This window comes from Bidens hawaiensis, unplaced genomic scaffold (assembly GCF_021521415.1).
Source record: "Bidens hawaiensis isolate Kalapana, Puna unplaced genomic scaffold, B.hawaiensis_p1.1 tig00007738_1, whole genome shotgun sequence".
Taxonomy (NCBI): Eukaryota; Viridiplantae; Streptophyta; class Magnoliopsida; order Asterales; family Asteraceae; genus Bidens; species Bidens hawaiensis.
In genome coordinates, this window is record NW_027491537.1 from 1 (window position 1) to 11,666 (window position 11,666).

General features: G+C 32.5%; 2 pseudogenes across 2 annotated transcripts; both read left to right on the forward strand.

Annotated features, from left to right (window-relative positions):
* Positions 1-59: 59 nt before the first annotated feature.
* Positions 60-1,185, forward strand: LOC143635886 (tRNA ligase 1 pseudogene; annotated as a pseudogene). Its single transcript, XR_013154142.1, has 3 exons — positions 60-176; positions 537-695; positions 771-1,185. The product of XR_013154142.1 is annotated as a tRNA ligase 1 pseudogene (transcript).
* Positions 1,186-5,365: 4,180 nt separating this feature from the next.
* LOC143635905 (ubiquitin carboxyl-terminal hydrolase 24-like) lies at positions 5,366-11,280 on the forward strand (annotated as a pseudogene). The gene is made up of 7 exons (XR_013154146.1): positions 5,366-5,380; positions 7,444-7,918; positions 8,025-8,212; positions 8,290-8,546; positions 8,629-8,774; positions 10,025-10,201; positions 11,092-11,280. The product of XR_013154146.1 is annotated as a ubiquitin carboxyl-terminal hydrolase 24-like (transcript).
* The last annotated feature ends 386 nt before the right edge of the window (positions 11,281-11,666 follow it).

Sequence of the window (11,666 nt, forward strand, 5' to 3'; positions counted from 1 at the left end):
ATGTTTCATCTGTCAAATACTTAAATTATATTGTTTTTTTGAAATTCTGTTTATGTGTTTTCTTAATATTCAGATTAAAGTCCAGTAAAGGAACATACACAAAAGAATGGGTTTTATGGGAAAAACAACTGCGCGAGGTCTTGTCGAGAAATGCTGATTATTTGACAGCTATTCAGGTACCATATTTAATACTCCCTCCGTCCCTTTGAAAGTGTCCACATTTCCTTTTTAGTTTGTCCCACTACAAATGTCCACTTTCAAACTTATTATTTAATTTCCAAATTTACCCTTAAACATGCAAATCATTCAAACTTCATCAAATTTTGTCTTTTTTATACATGTCAAGGACATTATAGTAATTTGTTAAGAAAAAAGTACAATCATTAAAGCTTTCTTAAATTTTGTGTTTTTCAAACCATGACACTTATAGAAGGACGGAGGGAGTATTTAACTCACATTACTTCATTATTATTATTATTTTTTATTTTTTTATTTTTTTATTTTATGTTATTGAGGTTGTGATATATGTTTTGTAGGTTCCTTTTGAATTTGCTGCTAATCAAGTGATGGAACAGCTAAAAAGAATAACGAAAGGAGAATACGTTACACCCGTATCTGAAAAAAGAAAACTTGGAACTATACTTTTCGCTGCCATTGATGTTCCTGTTACCGACGCTCATAATATCCTTTCACACGTAAGCATTTTATCAAACTTTTCTCTTAATATTATTCTGTTACCGAATGACTTGATATAAGTTTGATGATTTCAGATATCTGCAAACGACCCGAAGGTGAAAACATTTGTGAAAACCAACATGGAAAACAACAACCTTGAGAGCGCCCACATTACTCTTGCTCACAAGAGAGGCCATGGTGCAGCCGCTGTGGCAAACTATGCACGGTTCGTGAACCAGAAACGTTCATGTGGATGTAACAGCACTGTTACTGTCAAATAAACTAGCTGCATTAGAAGTGCACCCCGGGTCCATAGATGGTGAAAAGATATTGTCTAAAAAACGAGTGGCCTCATCTCACGTTATGGGACCGCTCAAGGCATAACTCGTAAAGAAGCCAATACATTGCCCGAGTTGGTTTTGCAAGGAAAGGCTACCCGAATTGATATTAACCCGCCTTTCACTATTACTGGGGTTCTGCAGTTCCATCGAGATTAACCCGCCTTTCACTATTAACCCGTCTTTTATGTATATATAGATTGAACATACATTCTTTTGATGTTTTCTAAATACGTAAATCATGTATTAAGCCCGAGGACTCGATCCTATAGTACTATATCCAAAAATTGGATTTTGTCTTCCAAATATTTTTTAGTTGTTGGAGGAGTTTTTCTTGCTGGAGATATCGTAACTATAGAATACATATATTTTTTTTCATGAGTTTTAAACTCTCTTTTGTAGGGCCGGCCCATGGGTTGTGCATGATAGGCCACTTCAACATGGCCCAAAAAAATTAGGGCCTCAAAAGAAATCAACTTCGAAATATTAATGAATTAGTTACAAGCAAACACTAGATATAAAACTGTTTAGATGAGTTGGTAAGCTGCATCCCTTTTCTTTTTGTGTATGCTTTCCTTTTAATCCATCAAAATTTCTTTACTTATTTATTATTTGATATATTCATGTTAATTTCTTTGTTTATATTAAGACTTTTATTAGATATTTTATTTATATATCTTTGATTGCCCCAAAAGTTTCTGGTATATTTATGTTCATTTCTTTGTTTATATTTTGATCTTTTTATATATTTTTCTTATATATTTTACACATAATTGTTTATAAAAAAAAACATAACTATAATTAAAACCCAACTAAAAATTGTAATAAAGATGTATTGGTCAAATAAAATGATTAGGGATCATATTTATCAATTTATGTTTCTTTTTTAAAAAACATTTAAATGTAGGGCCCATTTTTTCCCCGCACAGGGCCTTGAGGTCTCTTGTATTTTTAGAGACGGTCTTGCTCTTTTGAAAGTGTTTTCTAATGTTTGAATGGCTATCTTTATTCCTAACTAGTAACTGTACCCACGCGTTACAGCGGACCAAGTTCGTGCAAGTTATGTTTATGCATATTAGTTATTACATGTCATTGTGGTTGGACCAAGTTCTTGCAAGTTATGTATATGCATATTACATGTCATTGAGGTTATTTACATAGATAAGCCAGGTTGTTGCATTGCTACGGTAAACATTTTCTACACTACAAAGTTGGGTATAAAATTAACACCGTTATTCACTGTCGAAAAAGTTCCGATCTACCGATCTCTAGAGAAACCTTAGATGGAATAATACAAATAGGGTGATGAAATATGATTTGGATCCGTGGTAACACCCGGTTCCTGTCAAGAATTATTAAATAAAAAAATCCGTGATCCTAAAAGGACCAAGGAATATTCTTCATCAAACCAATAGATGGCCAGTAGGTCACTTTCACAAACAGTTAGGTCATTCCATCAAGTATAAATCAATTAACCAAGTACGAAAGAGACGTGTTTAATCCGTTTGGATCGATTCACGATACTAGTAGTAAATTGGTGGAGAAGGAACGGAGGAAAGGGTTTTGATCCATAACTTGGTGTATTCATAATCTCTTCTACAAAGAGCATGTAGAAGGACGTTTTCTTTTGCTAAAATAATCTAACATGGTTAGTTTACTAGAAAAATAAAAATAATAAAAAATAAAGAAATTATTAGAAACCGAGTTTTGAAAATTTGCTTGCATTTTCTTCTTCACAAAGTAAAACTTTATTGTCATATGTTGGTATATTTATTACATTAACATTAAATCATACAAAAACAAGACCTACTTGGATTTGTCTTTTGGACCACTTTTGGTCAATAGACGCGTCAAACTATGTTTATTTCATTAAAAAGGATTGTCCAAACTTCCAATGTCTTAAATTTAAACTTTCCATTTTTCTAAGATTTCAAACTAGTTTCACCTTTTCTCTTCAATACACTCTTCACGCCCTGCTTGCGGTGCGCACATATAATGTATATATGTGTGAACCCTTGGGTGGGCAAAAGTAAAATTGCACTAATTTTGACGTTATTTTACTAATCACGTGAAAATAACGTTAAAAGTGGCGGAAGGTTAATCAGGCATCATGTGGTGGCGTTGATAGCCGAAAGACAAGGGCACATGCACCAATCAGCCGGTGTCCCGATGATTGAGTGTTATGTGTCTTATGTCCAAGGCTTGATTCAAAACTACTATCGAGCCGGGGGTCTCACCGGAAGCAGTCTCTCTATCCCTATGGGATAGAGGTAAGGCTGTCTACATCTTACCCTCCTCAGACCCTACCATAGCATTGCTATTGGTGGGATATACTGAGTACGATGATGATGACACTCTTCACTTTTTTCATGATATCATGTTATAAATGAGTAAACTTTATAATAATCACTTTAGTACAATATATTTAAATACACTGCAAGGATGCATGTAAAATTATATAAAACTAGGCTTGTATTCATTGCGTTGTGACGGTGCACTAGCATGCATTCGGTCGATATGGGTTAAGTTTATTACGATGTTGATACTTAATTGAAAACAATATTCCGTCAACGCAAGAGACAACAGCGACACTCGTATGACTTACAACAAAAATACTAACATGTTAAAATAAACAAATACAATATATGATCAAAGCAATATGAATTTTGTTGGTATCGATGATCTTCGTTATGATATTATTAATACTAAACTTCGGTGTGGCACTGACACAAAACCTAAAAATTATATTAGTATGTGTGACACTGAGTTGGTGCACCGCATAAACCAATGATGGTAATAGCGACACCAACCAATTAATTTTTATCATATATATATATATATAATATATATATAATAAGGATTGATTTCTTTTGAGAACCGCTTTGAGTTTTAAGAACTCGAAAGAACTCAACGTAACAATTTTTTTTTCTGAATTTTTTTTACACGTGTGTAATACGTAAGTGTAAGTAATGTACAAAAAATCACAGTATTTTTTTACGCACCGAATCGACTTATTACACATGTGTAACTAACATTTAAACTTGTGTAATCATCAAAAAAATACTTATTCTCTCTCCTGAATCATTTTTAATTAAATTTAATCTCAGCCACATATTTCATACTCATTTAATTAAACTTGTGGTCCAAAATTGAGTTCTCAAAGTTCTTACAACTCATTAAGTTCTCAAAATATCTCTTTCCTATATTATATATATAATATGATATACTTAAAAGTTACAAAAATTATAATTTAAATTAAACAACTTGCATTAAGGTTGTAGAAGCAATTTCATGAGTGTAAATAAATCACTCCTCTCACATCTAACAAAAGCGTGTAAAAACATAAATAATACAACAAAATGTTTTAAAAATCAATATTCACAATACCTATTTAAAAACACATAAAATTGATACTTAACTTTTTTATGAGATAGATAAATTAGATTTTAGTAATCCAAACTATAACCCATTAATCGATAATAATTCAAATTATAATTCTTTTACCGATAATAATCAATGCCTACATTGTTAGCAATTACACTCGTTGTTTTCTTTTTCTTTATTACCGACAATCTCACTTTAATAAAAACAAAAAAGTAACTCTGTCGACTTTTAATTTTCATAAATAAATGTCATTCAATAACAATTACATCATAAAAACAATGAGCGTTTTCTTTTACAATATCGAATATTAATTTTTAATATACTATTATTTTTATAAAATATTTGGTAAAATTAATTTTTTAATTTAATGAGTTGTTATAACCCGTTTTTAGGCTGACGAGATCCATACCCATGAATTTGAATCAAATACATGAAATACCTTCATTTACAAATAAAACATTTTGGTGATTTTAGAGAATGCGGAAAACAAACAAAGATCAATAAAAGGTTTCGTTTATATATATTTAGTTTTAAGATTAAGATATTAATTAAATAAAAAATTTTTCCATTGGTTAAATCATTTATAACACAAAATGACAAACTAAATAAATATACTTATTATTATTATTATTATAGTTAAAAAAATAATATAATGTAATATAATATTATATGCATATGAAATTACAGCAAAATTTCCAGTGTCCTTCATCCCTGGAGGTGAGCTGAGCCTGCCCCCTTTTTCCTCTTTGGCCAAAAAGTTGCAGGTACAAATTACAACACAAAAACCCTAATTATTCTTATCCACCTCATCATTCTCCTATACTATATATATATATATATATATATATATATATATATACATGTCTTCTTCCATTGCTCTTCTTCTTCTTCTTCCTGTTATTATTATCAAAACCATGGCCAACAACCACTTGTATTTGACCTTTCTCTCTTATTATTATCTTCTCCAGATGACTCACCACAACGTAACTAATTTATTTATTTATTATTCTTTTCTTCTTCTTTATGCCTAATTTCTTACTTTCAATTGCTCATGTTATTAATGTTAGAGTGTCATCTCTTGCAATGTTGGACTGTAGGTTAAATTTGTGCCATCCTGTAGCTCGCCTCGTTTATTATTTATTAATTAATTTATATGCATTTTTATTATATTTATATGATTTAAGAAAAATATTTACGAGCCTAAGCTCGGCTCGAGTCGTGTGCAGTACCTAGTGTTGTGGAAGTTGCTAGTCGGGCTGTGGGTTGGGACTAGCGATCAATTCAGGATTAATCGGATTGGAATTTAAATATATATATAAGTTTCAATTATATATGTATATACTAGGGGTGGCAATCTTGACCCAAACCCTTTCAAATGAGTTAATTTGAGTTGTTTTAAAAGTTAAATGAGTTGGTTTGGGTAAAAGGTTTTAAATAAATGGGTCAAAATGAGTCATATGAAATTTCATTCTTTTATTTTCGGGTCAAAATGGGCCGACAAGTTCAAAGAAATGGGTCGATGTGGGTTAGTGTCCTAAGGAAATGTGACAGGTTTTTGGATCGGAACGGGTTTTCGTACAAGACAGGTTTCGGCACGAAACGGGTTTCAGATCTGAACGGGTTCGGTTCAGGTTTCAAGTCAACACGAGTTTTCACCCATGACGTGTTGGGTTTTGGTTTCTTTTGTTCTTTCTGGTCGATTCCGAACTCGTTTTTGTTCGTTTTTTCAATTTTGTTTTTGTTCGGTTTGAATTCTTTTAGTTTCGTTTTGATTGATTTTTTCGATTTCGATTGATGTGGTCCGGTTTTGGCTTTTTGTTTCTTTGTTTCATTTCGTCGATTCTTTCGGTTTCGGTTCGATTCTAGATGGTTTTTTTTTATGGAACGAGGACAACGTATGAAACATTTTAGTGTTTTTTACGTTTTTTGTTTATGATTTATATTTTGTGTTATAATTTTTTTATTATTTATTTTTGAATATTTTTTTGAGGGTTTTTGATCTTAATAGAAAACCCCTTAAAAAATTCAAAAAGAATAATTAAAAAAATCATAACTTAAAATATAAGTAAAAAACGAAAAATCTAAAAAAAACTAAAACGCCTTTATTCTCGTTCACAAAAAAAAAAAAAACGGTTTGACCCTAACCTATTTTGACCCAAACCAAAACAACCCTTTTTTTAATTGACTCGTTTTGACCCAAACTCATTTTGACTCATACTCGTTTTGACCCATGACTCGTTTGACCCAACCCAACCCATTTGCCACCTCTAATATACACACACACACATTTTTATATGTAATTTTAATATAGACACGCATTTTTATAAGTACTTTATATATACATATACATTTTTATGACGTATATGGAATCGTTTGAAATTTGCCGGAAATTGACCAGAAACTGCTAGAGTCGCTGGTAATTAGTCCGAAACAGTCGCAGATTCCGGAAATTGGCAAGAGTTAAGGCCGGAGTTGAGGTCTGACTAGGTCTGACCAACCTTAAATGAGCCAAAGCTCAGCTCTAGCTTAGTTGTGCAGTGAGAAATAATACATAGAAGTCCAAACGAGTTAGAACTTAAAATTGCGCGAGGCTCGATGAGCCTAAACGATCTTCCCATACAAGGCTTGAGCTCGGGCTTGGGCTCGATAACTAAGCGAGCTGTATTTGATGTTCGCGCTCGATAATGATTGGCTTGTTTCAAGCCTTTTATTGATCGGATATCGGGTAGCTCGCGAGCCGCTCGTTTCGTCTCGTTTGCACCGTAATCACGTGGTGTTACTCCCGTTGACCCTAATATGTCCACTTTGTTCATAAAAGTAAAACCTAACATTAATATTTGAGATAGTTGTCTATATATAGCTTTATTTTATTGTGTGTGTGTGTTTAGAGTTTTGCGGAACCTATTATTAAGTGGGCTACATTTGAGTTTCGATATGGTCTGTGATGCTTTGTTAATGGAAAATATGTTTTTGATTTGATCTCAAGTTTATTTTTTTTATGTCAAACTATCCTTATTGTTTGTGATATCATGTTCATCATTGTCAGGTGATTGTGTTTGGATCATTTACGGAGGATGAGATCAGAGCCATGCAAAGTTCTCCAAAACAGAATGATGCACTGTTTATGTTCGGCCTCTCTGGATGCTGCAACTCTTAGATCTGCTGGTTTTAACAACATACCAACCGAGACAGAAGTTACCAAATTGGCCCAAGCATTAAAACATGTTAAGAGAAGTAACACAAGTGAAGTTGTCAACAAAAATGGGAACTTGAACATTAATGATTCAAGTTCTTTACCCTGCAGCAATGGTATAAAAGAACATGAACATAAAGATGCAGAGCTACCTCTAAATGGTGTTGACCAGTCAATTTCACAGCATAGGATTTCAGTTGAGTTACTACCTCGAGGTTTAGTCAACTCGGGAAATCTGTGCTTTCTGAATGCAACTCTTCAGGCTCTTTTAGCTTGTTCTCCATTTGTGCATCTTTTGCAGGAGCTAAGAACGCGTAATATATCCGAGGTAAACTACAATTAACGAATTAAGTTCATTTTATATTTTTATAGGTGCTGTGCATACATTATTAGAAATGTGCTCATTGTGTTTTATATTTTAATTCCTTTTTCAGATTGAGTACCCAACTTTACGTGCATTTGTTGAGTTTATAACTGAATATGACATGCCGCCTGGCACGCAACCAAAGAAAAAAAGTGATATTCTTCTGAAAACCGGGAAGCCTTTGCGACCCGTGATGTTCGAATCCGTTCTAAACAATTTCTCCCCAGATATGCCAAATAGGTTTTCAGGGAGACCAAGGTTTGGTTTTTGAATTATTTAGCTGTAAAAATTATTCTTTATATGGTGTTTTGGTTCTGAGTTGACATTTTGACCAGGCAAGAAGATGCTCAAGAGTTTCTAGGTTTTGTCATGCATCAAATGCATGATGAATTGCATAAACTTGAAGGACAAATTCCTCTCGTTAACGGAGGCAAAGTTTCATTGGTTTCATCAGTGAGTGATGACGAAGATGACAGTTGGGAAACAGTTGGGCCGAGAAACAAAACCACAATCACCAGAACACAGAGTTTTATTCCATCAAAATTAAGTCATATTTTTGGAGGCCAGCTCAGAAGCGTTGTGAAAGCAAGAGGTGATTTAATTTTGAACCATCCTTTGATTTTGCCCTTTCTAGTATAACATTTTGTATAATTATTTTTTGTAATTTTAAATAGGTAACAAACCCTCTGCAACTATACAACCGTTTCTTCTACTTCACCTCAATATATGTCCCAATTCTGTTAAAACAATAGAGGATGCACTTCATCTTTTTTCTGCACCCGAGATGCTTGAAGGATACCGTGCGCCATCTGCAGGAAAGGTAATAATATTATACTTCTAATTTGTATGTGGTGGACAATGGTTTTGCTACTATGATGACCTTGTTCATATCTGCATCACTTGCAACTGTACTTATAATATGGTATCAACATTTTGGTTCTCAAATGCTTACATAATCTAAAATTGTAATACTTGGTGACCCAAAAGCGGAGAGAAAGTCTCTTGAACCTCCAAAGGTCATGGGTTCAAGTCCCAGGAAGTTAAAGAAATTTGGCTTTTAAAAAAGTAATAATAAATAAAATAGTACTTCATATATATACATGAAATGGTCATGTGTTTGCTTAATCTCACTTTACCTTACCTATTCTCTATTATCTTTCCTTTTAGAACATGTTCCTTTGTTTTTTGCTTTTTGCATCTTGATTTTTTTACACCTTTTGTGTTTATATTTGCTTACGGTTATTCGTCGGGCTGTTCATGGTCTGGTTCAGTTGGTTTTGATGGAATTTCTGGGCTCAGTAAGTGCATTTTTTTGAAAACTAAACGTAGGTCAGCCGGACACCCGGACCCGTCCAAACGGTTTGGTTTCCATTTACCCTTTTGAGTATTAGAGAGTTCACTAAAAGGAAAGTAAGAATAAAAATCAATAGCATGAAATCAGTTAAATAATAATATATAAGTATTATAATTAAAAATAATTACAGGTATTATAGTTGTTTTATTTCTGCATGTGAAAATTTTATTTTATTTTTTAAAATTATATATAGATTATTATAATTAAATTTTATATCGTATACTTATAATTTCGGCCAGTTCAGTTTTGGCGTCGGTTTACCAAACTGTGAAACTTGGTTTTCCATATTGTAAACCTAAAGGTGTACTCCTAACCCATCTGAACCAGTTGATTTTGCTCGGTTTGGGCGGTTGCAAGTTGCAACAATTTTTGAACACCACTAAATTTTGAACTTTAATGTCTTGTAAATTCGCACCTTTACATTTTGTTGTATTTCCGTATTCTTTGTGGGATGGGGATGCAAACAATCCTTAGTTGCTAAAGGTTCAATAGTGTAACATGATTAGTAACATAATATACAAAATCAATCTAGTTTTTGAACATAGGAGCCTTATACTTTTGATCATTTGACTGCATTTTAGTTTTATGCCTATAGAACAATATAATTTGGTGACAGAACGCACTGATAATAGATGGCTGTATTTCACAAAATGAAATGAACTCATCTTATTATCAGGCTACATGTTAAAATTATTCTAAATGAAAATTATTATCAGGCTGAGCTGGTAAGTGCAAGCAAATCAGTCAAGATACTAGAGCTTCCTGAAATTTTAATACTGCACTTGATGCGATTTAGCTATGGAAGCCAAGGGAGCACCAAATTATTAAAACCTGTTTATTTCCCTCTCGAACTCATTCTTAACCGTGATCTGCTTGTTTCACCAACGACAGAGGTATCATCACCCTTACTCATATTACTGACTTCTTTTTTTAATTTAACAAATATACATCCACCGGAATGGAGTTTTATTTTTTCTTTTTAGTTATGGTTTTTCCAGTTGACTTGATAAAATTATTTGACTTAAATAAAACATCTAATGCCTGCCAATCTCAATTTGTAATCCAGTTAACTTATTAGTTATCTTTATTATTATTTTATTTTCACAGTAAAAGCCGAATGTTTAGTAAACAATTCGTGAACCGTTCGGCAGGATGCTCGTTTATTTATTTAATAAACGAAAGAATGTGAACAATTTTTTTTTTCATTTAGTTAAGCGAACGAACATGAACACATGTCTGGTTCGTTTATATTCATTCATTTTAATTCGTTCATTTACGTTCGTTAATATATTTGTTTAAATTTTTTGACCCATTACGACTTGTGTCTAATTTAAATAACTTTGTAGGCCCAATACATTGTTTTTATATTGCCTTTTAAGTTTTAACTAGTTTTAGCTCGGTTATGTTTGTTCATCTATCTTTAGATATCTTCGTATGTTTAGATTCGTGAACTGTTCGTTTATACTGTTAATGAATGAACATAAACGAACATGAACAAGAAAATCTCATTCGTTTAATTGTTTATGTTCGATCGTTTGTTTGGTTAAAGTTAAATGAACAAACATGCTCTGTTCGTATTTGTTCAGTTCGTTTACAAGCCTAAAAATAACTAAATTGTTTTATTAACGTGTTTTTAGTCATCATTATAAAAATACTATATTGTTATCCAATTAACTAATTAATTATTATTTTGAAAAAGTGGACATAACATGATAGAAGTACCTGTGTGGGTCAACCCAACCTGATCATATGACCCATATCTCATGAACATATTATTATACAGGGTCGTAAGTATGAGCTTGTGGCAACGATAAGTCATCACGGGAGGGAGCCTTCAAATGGTCATTACACTGCAGATATTTTGCATTCGAGTGGCAAGTGGTTGCGTTTTGATGACTCATCGGTTGACTCTATTTCTACTAACAAAGTTCTTCATGATCAAGCTTATGTTCTCTTTTACAAGCAGCAATAGATTTTACAGGCCTTCTCATATTTTTAGCTCCATATCTGCTTTACTAGATTATGGTAATGTGCCATTTATATTTATTACTTAAAATACTTATTACATCTTTTTGGTTGATTTATTAGTTATTTAGTTAAGAGTATTTTCGACCCGTTTACTTGTTAATTGGTTGATTTTGGCTCCGTCTCAGCGGGTCAATAAAAACAATTAGCTAAAAGGTAAAATTGGGGGATTATGAAGATTGTAGTTTGAGAAATATAATTTGAACTTTTTCTGGATAAATTGATATTATTATCATTAAGAGACATTGGATGGTTTTTTAGCTTTGACTAATTTTTTTATAGTTTGCTGCTTTTTATTTATTATAATGTAAATGAGTTAGGTTTATATGTTTT